We start from the raw sequence: 14,783 nt of genomic DNA on the forward strand, positions 1-14,783 counted from the left end.
TGAACTTTGCTTTCTGAAATCCTTCTTGTGAAGTTTCTCCACGGGTGTGGACTGAGCTTGCCCCCTGTTCTGAAGTCTCAGGGACATCAAAGACTTAATCTGCCTGTGTCTGGGCACTTCTGCTGAGAGTCCTGACTTGCTAAGTGGTGCCAAATTCAGTCCCTGGGCCCTTAGAAGTTGAAACTGGTAACCTGCGGGGAAAAATCCATGCACTGCTGTGTGCGCATCAGAAAATTCTATATACCACCCGTCCTGTGGCTGAAAATTCGACACAGCGCCTGCCTCGTTGCAGGAGAAATGAGGCAGCACCTGCTCTCAATGCAGACTCTTCACAAAGCACATCGGAAATTTCCATGCACGGATCCTGGGAGTCAAAATCTGCAAACATCACCGCACGGACCCGAAGCTGCGCACCTGGAATCGACGCACAGCCTCCCTCACGAGTAAGGGATGAATGCACGGCCTTCAGTGCGAGTAAAGAAACGACTCACAGCCTCACTTGTGAGTAAGGAATCAACGCACTGCTTGCTTTTCTGATGCACAGTTGCACTTGAGGCTTTATTTTTTACGCATACCTGATACTTGTGCTAAAACAATGCATCCATTGACTTCTATGGATTAAGACTCTTTTTACTTTAAAAAAATCATATCTCTACTTCTGTATTTTGGATTTTTGTCGTTTTGGTCTTTTTTTGATTTAGATAAATATTGGCTATTCTTCTAAACTGGTGGGGAGTCAGTTTGTGGTGTTTTCACTGTGTTGCTGTGTGTGTTTGTACAAATACTTTATACATTGCCTCTGAGAAAAGCCTGACTGCTTGTGCCAAGCTACTAGTGGGGTGAGCAGGGGTAATCTGAGCTTATCTCCCTTACCCTGACTAGACTGAGGGTCCCTACTTGGACAGGATGTAAAGTGACTGCCAACTAGAGACCCCATTTCTAACACAGACAGACACCCCTAAAATCAAGGTCCACTTACGGGGCTTATGGTCAGACAGTATACAGCCATTTCCATACTACAGTAAAAAAGGTCAAGCCAAGTGTGTAGGTCATGTATCACTAAATAGTAATAGTATTCCAACACTTTTGCAAGGCATATCTCTCATAGGTTAACATGGGGGCTGCACTTAAATAGCCTTAAAGTACAGTTTCCCTTTGAGAGCAGATAGAAATGTGGAGTTTGGGGTCTTTGAACTCACAATTCAAAAATGCATCTGTTAGTGAAGTTGGTTTTTAGATTATTAGTTTGAAAATGCCACTTTTATAAAGTAGGCATTTTCTTGCTTTAACCATTCTGTGACTCTGCCTGTTTGTGGATTCCCTGTCTGGGTCATACTGACCGTTGGGCTGTTTGAGAATCTCCTTTAGACAGTGAAACCAAGGGAGCTGAGGTGTAGCCTGCATATCCTGATGAGCCATCTGAGCTGGAGTGGAGGGAGGAGTGGTCACTTACACTGGAATGGGCTGTGCCTGCCCTCACACAATGCAGTCTCCAACCCCCTGGTGTGTATCTGGGGCCTGGCCTGGGCAAGGCAGGATCTTGTGAACAACAGAGACTTTTCTTTGAAGTTTGCCTACTTCAACGATAGAGAGGGGTATAAGTATTGGACCCAAAACCCTAGACTTTAGATCACTTCTGGAACCACGAGGACCCTCTGCCAAGGAAGCTTAGGAGCAGTGCTGCCCCTGCCTGTGACTTTGCTTTGTTGGGCTATCCTGCAGTTGTTGCTTCTGGCTGTGAAAGGAGACAAAGGCTGGACTTTGTTGTGCATTCCTGCTTAAGAAGAATTTCCAAGGGCTTGAATAGAGCTTGCCTCCTGTTTTGAAGTCTCAGGGCCATCAAAGACTTCCTCTGCCAGCACCTGGACTCTCTGCTCAGACTCCTGTCCTGCCAAGCGGTGCTCTATCCAGTCCCTGGGCCCTTGAAAGTTGAAGTTGGCAGAACAAGAGCTGAAATCCACGCCCAGAACACCGTGTGGGGAAAGGTTTGACGCACCATTTGCAACGCGGCTGATAAACGATGCGATGCGCCATCCACTTCGCGGGTAAAATCGACTAACTGCACTGTGGCTGTTAGATCAACGCATTGCAGCTGGAGAAACTATGCAACAACCGCTTGCGGCTGCTGATAACGACACATACCCCATGCAGTGCGGTTTTCTAACACCGCATAACTGGATTTCTCCCGGGGCGTCAAAGTCATAGTGAATCGACTCGGATCCGTTGTGCCCCGACTGGAAATCGATGCATTTTTCTCTTGTGAGGAAGAAAAACAAAGCATCACCGACCCGACCAGAGAAGGAAATGGCACACGGCCTCACTTGCAAGTAAGGAATCAACGCATTGCTGACTTTTCTGACGTACCCTTGCCCGTGCGGCTTTTTTTTTTACGCAAACCAGGTACTTTGTGTTAAATCAACGTTTCCATTCTTTTCTATGGAGTAAGACTCTTATTCTTTTAAAAATTCATATTTTGACTTGTGTATGTTGGAGTTTTGTCATTATGGTCTTGTTTGATTGAGATAAATATTACCTATTTTTCTAAACTGGTGTGGAGTCCATTTTGTAGTGTTTTCACTGTATTACTGTGTGTGTTGGAACAAATACTTTACACATTGCTTCTGAGATAAGCCTGACTGCTTGTGCCAAGCTACCAAGGGGGTAAACAGGTGTTATTTAAAGGTGTTTCTCCATTGCTCTGACTAGAGTGAGGGCCCCTGCTTGGACAGAGTGCAAACTGATTGCCAACCAGAGACCCCATTTTTAACAGGTGCACAGAGCACAACCAGTGACAGTGGTATTTCCATCCAGGAGGCACTTAAGTACTACGGGGCATATTTATACTCTGTTTGTGCCACATTTGTGTAATTTTTAATGCAAATACAGCACAAACTTAACTCCATATTGATATTTTGACGCTAGACACTTCTAGCGTCAAAATATTGGAGTTTGCACCATTTTATGGATGTGTGAACGCACCTTGCGTCAATGAGATGCAAGGTAGGTGCTCCCATCCAAAAAAAGACGCTATCCCCATAGTGCCATATTTATCTCCCTGTACTAAAATGACGCACGGGTGGGAGGCAGACCCCATTAATGGCGCTAAGCTTGCTTAGCTTGGGTCAGACCAGGCATTAGGGTACCTGGGGACCGATTTCCATGAATGGGCCCACAGGTACCCACCCCAAACCCCAGGAACATCCACACCAGAGGGACACCATAGGATGGGGGACCCCATCCTAGATAAGTAGGTTAAGTATGGGTAAGTATTATAGTATTTTGGTAAAAGGGGCCACTGGGGACCCTAACATGCGGCCCCCTGCATGGCACTGGGTGCAATGGCCATGCCCAGGGGACATTGGTCCCCTGAGCTGGCCAATGGGGTTGGGGGCATGATTCCTGTCTTTGCTAACACAGGTGTCATGTTTTTGGATGGGTGTGCATCTGGGAATGACACCATATAAAGTTTGATGTAGTGGGCCACGCCCCATGATATTTCATGTTAGAATGTTGTAGTGGGGTCTAGTGGAGTCAGTGATGTCTTCCATGATTTGTGTTGTGGGGGGAAACCCTGGTAGAACCCACCCCAATAGTAGCACCCCTGTATCCCTTTGTCCTGTGTTTCCAGGAGAAACACCTGCAGAAAAAGATCAAAGAAATAATGGTGACATCAAACTAGTGAACCATTCCATAACTCCCAACTCCAGGTCGATGCATCAAAGGGTGCTTGGCCATTAACATTGTACTGCTCCACTTCTTGTCTCCCCTAAACTTACTGGAAATGGTGGGGCCATGAGTAGATGGAATTCCCCCCGCATTCTAGTGAACCACCCTCCCTGAACTGAGCCACCCAAGAGGACCTGAACAGCTCAAGGTACTTGTTGGACAAAGACAGAAATCATACTCTTTTGGCCCCTATGAGGGAGACAGAAGGAGTATCAATCAGCAGAGAAAACTCAATCTGCAGTCACTGGGGTCAGTACTGGGCCATTCCGGAGGAGAGTCCAGCAAAGCCAGAACAGAATCTAGCAGCAGCTGCAGCAATTCTCAAGGTGAGGGCCGTGAGGGGGTATGGGGATTAGGGGAATAACAAAAAAAATATATATTTAAAAAAAACACTTAACCGGCTTCTTTAGGCCGCCTACTGCTCCTCTTCTCTTCTGGTGTCCCAGAATTCACTGGGACACCAGCACAGGCTCCCCAGCAATCCTGGTGCTACTCTCAGACTAAACATAGCACAAGAGCAGCTCCATGATTGGCCTGAAGGTCAGAGACTGCATGGGAGCCTGTGCAGTTTTCCAACCTGGCTGTGTACACTGCCGGGTTTGAGAAACCTAAGTGCACATGTGTTTTGGCTGGCCTGAGACAGCCGGCCTGTAAGGAAATGCCTCCTTGGCATGGTTGCCCCCTGACTTTTTGCCTTTGCTGATGCTATGTTTACAATTGAAAGTGTGCTGAGGCCTGCTAACCAGGCCCCAGCACCAGTGTTCTTTCCCTAACCTGTACTTTTGTATCCACAATTGGCAGACCCTGGCATCCAGATAAGTCCCTTGTAACTGGTACTTCTAGTACCAAGGGCCCTGATGCCAAGGAAGGTCTCTAAGGGCTGCAGCATGTCTTATGCCACCCTGGAGACCTCTCACTCTGCACAGACACACTGCTTGCCAGCTTGTGTGTGCTAGTGAGGACAAAACGAGTAAGTCGACATGGCACTCCCCTCAGGGTGCCATGCCAGCCTCTCACTGCCTATGCAGTATAGGTAAGACACCCCTCTAGCAGGCCTTACAGCCCTAAGGCAGGGTGCACTATACCATAGGTGAGGGTACCAGTGCATGAGCATGGTACCCCTACAGTGTCTAAATAAAACCTTAGACATTGTAAGTGCAGGGTGGCCATAAGAGTATATGGTCTGGGAGCCTGTCAAACACGAACTCCACAGCACCATAATGGCTACACTGAAAACTGGGAAGTTTGGTATCAAACTTCTCAGCACAATAAATGCACACTGATGCCAGTGTACATTTTATTGTAAAATACACCACAGAGGGCACCTTAGAGGTGCCCCCTGAAACTTAACCGACTATCTGTGTAGGCTGACTAGTTTTAGCAGCCTGCCACAAACCGAGACATGTTGCTGGCCCCATGGGGAGAGTGCCTTTGTCACTCTGAGGCCAGTAACAAAGCCTGCACTGGGTGGAGATGCTAACACCTCTCCCAGGCAGGAATTGTCACACCTGGCGGTGAGCCTCAAAGGCTCACCTCCTTTGTGCCAACCCAGCAGGACACTCCAGCTAGTGGAGTTGCCCGCCCCCTCCGGCCAGGCCCCACTTTTGGCGGCAAGGCCGGAGAAAATAATGAGAATAACAAGGAGGAGTCACTGGCCAGTCAGGACAGCCCCTAAGGTGTCCTGAGCTGAGGTGACTCTAACTTTTAGAAATCCTCCATCTTGCAGATGGAGGATTCCCCCAATAGGGTTAGGATTGTGACCCCCTCCCCTTGGGAGGAGGCACAAAGAGGGTGTACCCACCCTCAGGGCTAGTAGCCATTGGCTACTAACCCCCCAGACCTAAACACGCCCTTAAATTTAGTATTTAAGGGCTACCCTGAACCCTAGAAAATTAGATTCCTGCAACAAGAAGAAGGACTGCCCAGCTGAAAACCCCTGCAGCGGAAGACCAGAAGACGACAACTGCCTTGGCTCCAGAAACTCACCGGCCTGTCTCCTGCCTTCCAAAGATCCTGCTCCAGCGACGCCTTCCGAAGGGACCAGCGACCTCGACATCCTCTGAGGACTGCCCCTGCTTCGAAAAGACAAGAAACTCCCGAGGACAGCGGACCTGCTCCAAGAAAAGCTGCAACTTTGTTTCCAGCAGCTTTAAAGAACCCTGCAAGCTCCCCGCAAAAGGCGTGAGACTTGCAACACTGCACCCGGCGACCCCGACTCGGCTGGTGGCGATCCAACACCTCAGGAGGGACCCCAGGACTACTCTGATACTGTGAGTACCAAAACCTGTCCCCCCTGAGCCCCCACAGCGCCGCCTGCAGAGGGAATCCCGAGGCTTCCCCTGACCGCGACTCTTTGAACCTAAAGTCCCGACGCCTGGGAGAGACCCTGCACCCGCAGCCCCCAGGACCTGAAGGACCGGACTTTCACTGGAGAAGTGACCCCCAGGAGTCCCTCTCCCTTGCCCAAGTGGAGGTTTCCCCGAGGAATCCCCCCCTTGCCTGCCTGCAGCGCTGAAGAGATCCCGAGATCTCTCATAGACTAACATTGAAAACCCGACGCTTGTTTCTACACTGCACCCGGCCGCCCCCGCGCTGCTGAGGGTGAAATTTCTGTGTGGACTTGTGTCTCCCCCGGTGCCCTACAAAACCCCCCTGGTCTGCCCTCCGAAGACGCGGGTACTTACCTGCAAGCAGACCGGAACCGGGGCACCCCCTTCTCTCCATTCTAGCCTATGTGTTTTGGGCACCACTTTGAACTCTGCACCTGACCGGCCCTGAGCTGCTGGTGTGGTGACTTTGGGGTTGCTCTGAACCCCCAACGGTGGGCTACCTTGGACCAAGAACTGAACCCTGTAAGTGTCTTACTTACCTGGTAAAACTAATCAAAACTTACCTCCCCTAGGAACTGTGAAAATTGCACTAAGTGTCCACTTTTAAAACAGCTATTTGTCAATAACTTGAAAAGTATACCTGCAATTTTGATGATTTGAAGTTCCTAAAGTACTTACCTGCAATACCTTTCGAATGAGATATTACATGTAGAATTTGAACCTGTGGTTCTTAAAATAAACTAAGAAAAGATATTTTTCTATATAAAAACCTATTGGCTGGATTTGTCTCTGAGTGTGTGTACCTCATTTATTGTCTATGTGTATGTACAACAAATGCTTAACACTACTCCTTGGATAAGCCTACTGCTCGACCACACTACCACAAAATAGAGCATTAGTATTATCTATTTTTACCACTATTTTACCTCTAAGGGGAACCCTTGGACTCTGTGCATGCTATTCCTTACTTTGAAATAGCACATACAGAGCCAACTTCCTACATTGGTGGCAGCGGTGGGATACAAGACTTTGCATTTGCTGGACTACTCAGCCAATACCTGATCACACGACAAATTCCAAAATTGTCATTAGAAATTGATTTTTGCAATTTGAAAAGTTTTCTAAATTCTTAAAACACATGTGCATTTAAAGTGCACAGACTTCACTCCCTCTCCCATCACCCCTCCCATGGCCCAGCCCACCCCTCCCTGCACTGGCTGACCAGGCAGCTGTAAATTAAAATGATAATTAAATATAGTTTTATTTTACAGCTCCTTGCTCTTAGCTGAGGGGCGACTCTCCTTCGCCATTGTAAAGAAGTTGCCCCTGACAGAATCTGCAAAGTTTGGGTAGTATGTTGGCTAGTTCTCTAAGTCCACTGAACCTCGGGACACCGGAGGTGAGTCAGTTCACTGCTCCACCTTTATAATCACTTGCATCTACCCCCTGATAGCCTGCTTCCTGGGCAGTTCAGTCTTTGGCTTTTTTCGGGAAAGTCGCCCACCTCGAACTGTGGTCCATCTATCAGTATCCCCTCCACTCCTTTGATGGGGACTCCCCCTGCTCAGTAGTCAAGCTTAGGCCTCATCCAGAGAAGCATAGAACATGGTGTTGTGTTGGTGCATGATCTTAAGTTTGGTGGGGAACAGCAGGTCATAGTGAATGTTCAACTCCCTGAGATATTGCTTTACCTTATAGAAAAATTCACTCTGTTTTTGGGGTTCTGGTCTGTAATCCGTAAAAATACTAACCTTGTTGTTTTCCACTTGCGGGGGCCTTTTCTTCAGGTCACTTTAAGGATGTGGTCTTTGTTCCAGTAGTTGAACAAACATGCCATGACGGTTTTGGAAAGAGCTCTGGGAGAAGAGATCTGGCAAGGATCCTGTGGGCCTGGTCCACTGAGAAGAAGGTAGAGTGTTTATTCCCCAGCACAGTGTGACCCAACCAGTGCTCCAGGAAGAGTTCTATACTAGGGCTTTCAGCGCATTCAGGCAGGCCAACAACCCAAATATCATTCAAACACGAGTGTCCTTCCATGTCATCAACCCTCTTTCGCAAGTAGCGCACCTCCTCTTCAAGGACGTTGATATGTGACTGTGCATCTTTCACGGAGGGCTGCCATGTTGGACTCATCTTCATCAACCCTCTTTTTTAATTTGTTATAGTCGGCATGCAAGAGACCCATGTCTATTGTGAAAGCAGCCAGTTAGGGTTCCAGTGTAGATTTAAGGTCCAATATGGCTGCAAGAATCTTGTGAACTTCCCAGTATGTTCCTGAAGTGTCCTCTTCCCTGTGGTAGAGGTAAGGGACCTCTAGGGTCGTGGTGATGTCCCCCAAACCTACTGACTGGGTGTCCTGCAGCCCTTAGATTTCCCCAGTCTTCTCTGTGGTGAGCTTATTGGGACTAACCGGTCCCTCTGAGCATGGAGGATGAAGACGGCAGAAGTCGTTATCAAGGCTTGCTTGCCTAGGGCCCACAACTCAGGTGACTGCTCCAACTAGCCACTTGCAACCCCTAGAGACACTGGCCAGCCAGCACTCACCTAGTTTGTCATGGGGAGGGGGCGGTGGCCAGGAGGATGACATTCTGTTGATATGTTCCAGATGGGGAAAAGGGCGAGGTAGCAGAGTCTTCATTGGCCCCTCTCTCTTGAGGGAGGAGATATCGGGCTTATGGACCCCAGGAGCGTGGAGGGCAGAAGCGCAGCAGGTCTCAGCCTCAGGCTCTGTCACAGCTTGATGAGGCCCAGCAGGTGCGGGTAAGGGCCACCTGGATGATGAGTAGATAGTGGGCAGTAGCAAATCTTGAGAGTACAGCCTTCAGGTCCCGACAGACACACCTGCATTGTGGGCCCACACAAAGGAATTATGGGACTGTGATCAGAACCCTGATATTCTCAGGCAGTCGCCAGAGAGGGTCCTCAGAGGGCCACAGCAGCAGGCGGCAGGCGATGGCAACCCAGCAGCCCCAACTTTAATCTCTGTTTTGGGGAGAAGAGGCAGAACAGGTGCAGGCAAAGCCAGCCTGTTTGGGCCGTGGGTGAACAGCAAGTAGCGCCAGCACCAAAGGGTGCAGTCTCCAGGCCTCGCTAGGGAGTGCCCATGCAAATGAAGAATGTCAGGCCTGTGTGTTGTAGGTTAGCATAACATGGTTAAGTAGGTGTATTTGTATTGTGGTGTCTCTTTTATGGAATTATGTGGTAGCATGTAGAATGTGGGGATGGAAGGGAATGGGCATTAAGGCTGGTGGAGATTTGAGGGAAGGAGTACTGTGCTGTTGATCAATAAAGACACCTTTTTCTACTCAACCTTGTACATTTGGATACTTTATATCGTGGTTAGTGCCCGGATGAACACTGGCAGCCAGTGGGGGCCAGGGAGACTCTAGGTCGCATCTAATGTTGGGTCCAGGATGCCCTCCAGGATGCACCACATGGAGCGGTTTGTCAGAGCTCAAAAATGAGTGATGGTCTTGACGCGTCTTGGGTTGACCCCCACTGAGTACATATTTATGAATAATTAACTGCAACACGTTCAAGAGAACAAGGTTAGAGTCCCACGATGGCTCAACATCCCATGATTCTGGGCACATTGCGTAATCTTCCCAGTCCTAAAAAAAGTAATCTGACTTTGTGCAATGTGACTGCTGCTCATGTAAAATACTCAAAGTACCTTGTGCGAGTTCATGCTATATTAAAAAACTGCAAAACAATTGAGCAAATTGCGGAATCTTATGATATTATGATCCACTGGATTCTGTTTTTCGTTCCTCTAATTGGGTATGAATTTGTTCTGAGTAAGAGAATGTTGAGGTCTTTTCATTAAATTCTGACCAATCCTGAAGTATTGTTTTGAGTCCTATGGAACTGAGCTAGACCATCCCTGACACTCCGTAAGCCATCCCATCCTGCAAGAATCAGTGGACTCAAGTGTAACTCGTCACACATTGCACACTGTGTTGCATGCAGGTCTTCCTGTGTAGAACTTCTCTGTGGAGACGCCAGACGCCTGATCGTTCTGGTGGCAAAAATCATGCACTGAAACCTTCCATCCATCCCTAGAAATGCATTAGGCTCGAGGTACTGTTTTTCAGTTAGTAAGGGGGTGCCAGCTTGTCACACAGAACATTCGGTAAGCGCGGTAGCAAGAAATAGGTTGTCTCTGCGTCTTCCCCAGGACGTATTTGCCGACAATAGACTGCTAATTCAATGCGCATTGGCCATGTTTCTCATGAGACATTTAAAATCTTGTCTGTCATATATCAATGTACATAGTACCCTCTCTTGAGCGTCAATGATTGCCTTAACAGAAAAACTTCACTCTACATAGATATTAGCAGTATTTTCAAACAGTTATGGGTTCTGCATCGACGTTGCAGTCTCGGTTGTAGTACATCAGTGAAACCATCTTCAGGACTGGGACTTTTATTGGAGGTGAAGGACCCCCTACAGAGTCACTATCCAGCTGGGGCTAAGAGGACACAATACGTGGGAATCAGATATCACTAAATCTAGAACGAATCAGCCCTCCTAAAATGAGTCCAAATTCTGGATCAATACTGTCTTTGATAATGGAGACTCAGAGTGCTTTAAAGTCTTGACAATTAATTTTTGTTCTGGAACCCCTGTGATCATGTGTTTTATACTTGTTATATTCGTGAAATATAACTTTGAAACATACATCTGCATCCATATTTCTTTGCTTTTTTAAGCACCGTGTACAAGCTATTCAGTTGCTATGTCACATTTGGACATCATAAATGTACATGAATTTACTGAGAAATTGATGCTAAGTAAATCCTTGTTGGCACCTTTACGTACGTGGCTTGTCACCTGCAGCATCTACTGACACCTAGAGTGATGCAATGCTCATGTCATCGTCCAGTTGAGGACTAGGTTTATGAGGGGAAGAGTGGGTGATGACCTGCAAGCAAACCTGGGTGGCCAGTGTCATATAAGAGGTCAGGCTTTACACTACTATATGAGAGTCAATCCATGCAATATTTGAGTGAGACTATAATTCCCATTACAACAATTAATTCAATTTTAGAACATTTATAAGGCTGGACTCCTCCCTGCGACGACCATTCAATCACAAGCATTTTGTTGAGTCATATTTCTCTTAAGGGGAAGTACTATGAGAAGTTTGGCATCAATGAATCAGAAGTGCTTCACAAGGGGGAAACGAAACCACATATCCCACGACCCCAGGGTCCCCCAGATAGACTGTCCCTGATCAAGAAATCCTTCTAGCAGAGACCTTCTACCTCTTTGGTTTATTTAAAAAAAAAAGAATTTCTAGAAAGTTCAGAGTTTTGTTCACTTCAGCTCCTTACCCCAGCGTGTGCGATGGAATTGCTCTAACAAAATTAATGTTTGCTGCAAAACCTCAAATATCGATGGGATCAGCCGGGCTTTTTCTGGAAACGCGAAATGTTTGAAATCAGAGTTATTTCCAAACATACCAACTTTCCCCCAAACAACTCTGCTTTTTCAGCAATTTTGTTCTTGCCACACACTATCGAAATATGTGTGGGCGGGGGGCGGATTGGGGAGAGGGGAGACGCTTCATTGCTCAAGTTCTGAAACTCTCAAACTCCTTCCCACCCTGGACTGAATTTTTCCCCCACCTCACTCTTTCAGGAAGGACCAGAAAGCCTCCCTCACCAGCCTGGACAGCCAGTAATCCAACACCACCTCAGGAGGCAGGAATAGACAGCTCGAACATGACGTAATGGGCTGACACCTGTGGCCTTACAAGCCCAAGGGGTCAGAGAACATGACACCAATCTAAAGCAAACGCTTCTGGAGAGCTCTGCGTAAGTGTGGACACACTTTCACAAGCCTTGGTGAGGTCATAAATCATGTAACAAATATACATGAAGTAAAAATAGGCATGAAATCACCAATGTGCATGAGGCAATAGGGGTTTACATACATTGGGAGAAGGAGGTGCAAACCTGGACATTGACTTACGATGTCACTGGCGTACATCAGGGCAGCATCGAGAGGTCCAGTCTGACTCTAGGGCTTAAACAGATGCATAACCTGGGACATATAGACATACATCAGACACTCGTACAGGGGCGCGGACCAAAATGCATGGACAAGGAGAAAGATGTTTCTTTCAAAAATATGATTTTGTTTCACCTGGAACAAAAAACCCTTGTTTCTCTCCCCCTTTGGAACGTCATTCTCATTGCTCTTGTTGAACACAAACTACATGACATAAACGCACACAGGAAGGCAGGAGGACTCAGACTTCAGCAGTGGGGCCAGGGTTTAGATGGGATTGCTCTAGCAGGGAAACAAGGACATAGACACAAAGGCGTGGAAACATCAGCATCAACACTGAAGCAGGAGACAAGCACTGCAGCAAGCCAGGGAAGCGCTAACACCAGCACCGGGGATTCCTAACACAGAATTCGTGGCTTGGAGGCACAGGATCAACATTGGGCCATGAAGACATAACGGTAGGGGCCGTGAGAAACAGGCACAACTGTAGGGGACACAGAGATGGGTAGAGAGACACAAGCAGGCCCGGCTCTAGGATTTTTTGTTTGGGAGGGCCGTAAAGAGGACAAAAAAGTATATTTAATGACCGGATATTTTAGGTATTAGCATCTGTCCACTTTTGACATTTTTAACACAATAATCAGCTCCCAAAGAGCTACCTATTTCGCTTTCTCTGATGTGCTATGGCTTTGGGGAAAGGGAGGGAAACTCCTTGTCAGAACTTTAGGATGCAGAACTTTGACTGGGGCATGCTTCTCCTGGTCATGTGCAGCAGCAGAAAAGTTTCTGCTTCCATACAGGGCAACTTTACAGCTTTTCATGTTTTTAAAAAACTTTGCCAGATTTTTACTTTGCAGAGCATTGAAGTTTGAAATTCCGATGCAATAAGCCGAGAATCTTAATTCAGTTTTCAGGCTATCCGTGCTGGTGATTTGGCCATCACAGCAGCTACTAAACTGCTGACTTCACACATCTCTCCAGGCCTGATAGTGTCCAATGTCAATGGTGTTACTCATTAAAATAAACGATAAGGGAGAGCCCATGGGGATGCACGCCCATTTCAAACATTAAGGTGAAAAACATTCGTTTCTTAGTTCTAAATGGCCGTGGGTGGGTCAGGGTAATCCTTGGGTGGGCCTGGTCCACCTGGCCTACCCTCTAAAACTGGGCCTGGACACTAGCACGGATGGTGGGGCACAGGCATGGATAGTGAGACAGAAATGGATAGGGAGACACTTGCTAGGAAGACACAAACATTGATCGAGAGACACAGACACGGACGGGCTACACACGTGGTTATGTAGACACTTGCTAAGAAGACGCAGACATTGACAGGAAGGCAGACATGGCTCGAGCGTCGCAGCCGGGATAGAGGGACGCTTCAATGAACAGCAAGACATACATGGTTAGGAAGACAGATTTGGATAGGGAGGGCACTTGCTACGAAAAGACACAAACTTTGATAGGACGACACAGACATGAATCGTGAGACACGGTCATGGCTGCTCTGGCTGGGGCACATGGACATGATAACTGAACTCCACAAAACTGCACATCTCACTCACATGACCTCAAAGTGCAAATGATTTCCCAAACCGAGAAACCCACCAACAGTTGATTAAACTATCCTAACTGGACAGAAAACTGCGCCAATAGGTGAAATAAACGGAAAATTGGATATATAAAAACGTATGTAACATAACAAAATGGATGAATAATGCTGGAAAATGCCATTGTGTTTGTGACAAGCAAGTATGTATGTTTAGATGAGCATGACGTGTACACGCTGACATGAATTAAGTAGTAAAATGGTCTATTTTCCTTACAAAATAAGATTTGTTTCAATTAAAATTATAAAAGATATTTAGCAGTATTAAAAAATACTGGTATTTTTTTTAATTAAAACTTAACTAACTTATGGAGCAGCTTACACGTATGAAATCTCTAAGCAGAGTCTTTGAACGGTATCGAGCCGCCATTGCCACTTCCGGCTAAAATCAGGGTGCCATCTTTCAGTTGTTAGGTATTATCTCTCATCTTTCGACAATTATGAGTTATTTCTCAGATACTAAGACAATTTCGGTTTAAGCGTCCACAGAGTCATCGGTAGGGTGAAGTATTTTTCCTAAACTTTGGAAGTTAGGTGTGCGTGTCTAAAAGGCGGGTGAAGGGTCACTTCTGTCCACAGGGGTCGCACACTGCTCTTCCTAGCACCACCTGCCCCATCGATCTTACTCCCGCCTGCGCTGCCCCTGCCAGAAATAAGTTTATGAGGTAATGCCCTGGGAGCCTTGGCATCTCAGAGGAGCGGTGCTCGGGCCAGGCTGGCAGAGGGAGCAGGGACTGAGACGAAACAGGTGCCGGCGGGAGACAGTCTCCTCGCGAGAAGCTCCCGTGAAACGAGAGAGAAAGGGGAGACCCACGACCAGGAAAATATCCTGCACCCCAAAGTAGATACAACAGGTGAGTGCCCCTTTGGGGAGCCCGTACAGAAGCAGCCATCGGCACAGACAGGTCAGTACTCTCGGGGCGCATCCGCGAGGTGGACCAGACCTGAAGTGTGCGCCTTCAGCGCACTGCATCCTCACACCAGCGACGGAATAAAATCCGTGCTTAATTTGTGCTTGTTGTTTCCGGTGCTGAGCACCGGCACTTATTTTTGAGGGCCGGTGCTTATTCTTCTGCCTCAAGCATTTGCTGCGAGCAATAGAC

The 14,783-nt window shown here is 47.4% G+C and overlaps 1 protein-coding gene across 1 annotated transcript in view; it reads left to right on the forward strand.

Moving 5' to 3' along the window:
• Positions 1-14,375: 14,375 nt before the first annotated feature.
• The window catches only part of MYOZ3 (myozenin 3), a 50,901-nt gene continuing 50,493 nt past the window's right edge, over positions 14,376-14,783 (forward strand). The window contains exon 1 of the mRNA XM_069199559.1: positions 14,376-14,534. The gene's annotated coding sequence lies outside the window, so the exon portion shown is untranslated. The remainder of the gene's footprint in view (positions 14,535-14,783) is intronic.

Source organism: Pleurodeles waltl, chromosome 7 (genome assembly GCF_031143425.1).
Source record: "Pleurodeles waltl isolate 20211129_DDA chromosome 7, aPleWal1.hap1.20221129, whole genome shotgun sequence".
NCBI lineage: Eukaryota > Metazoa > Chordata > Amphibia > Caudata > Salamandridae > Pleurodeles > Pleurodeles waltl.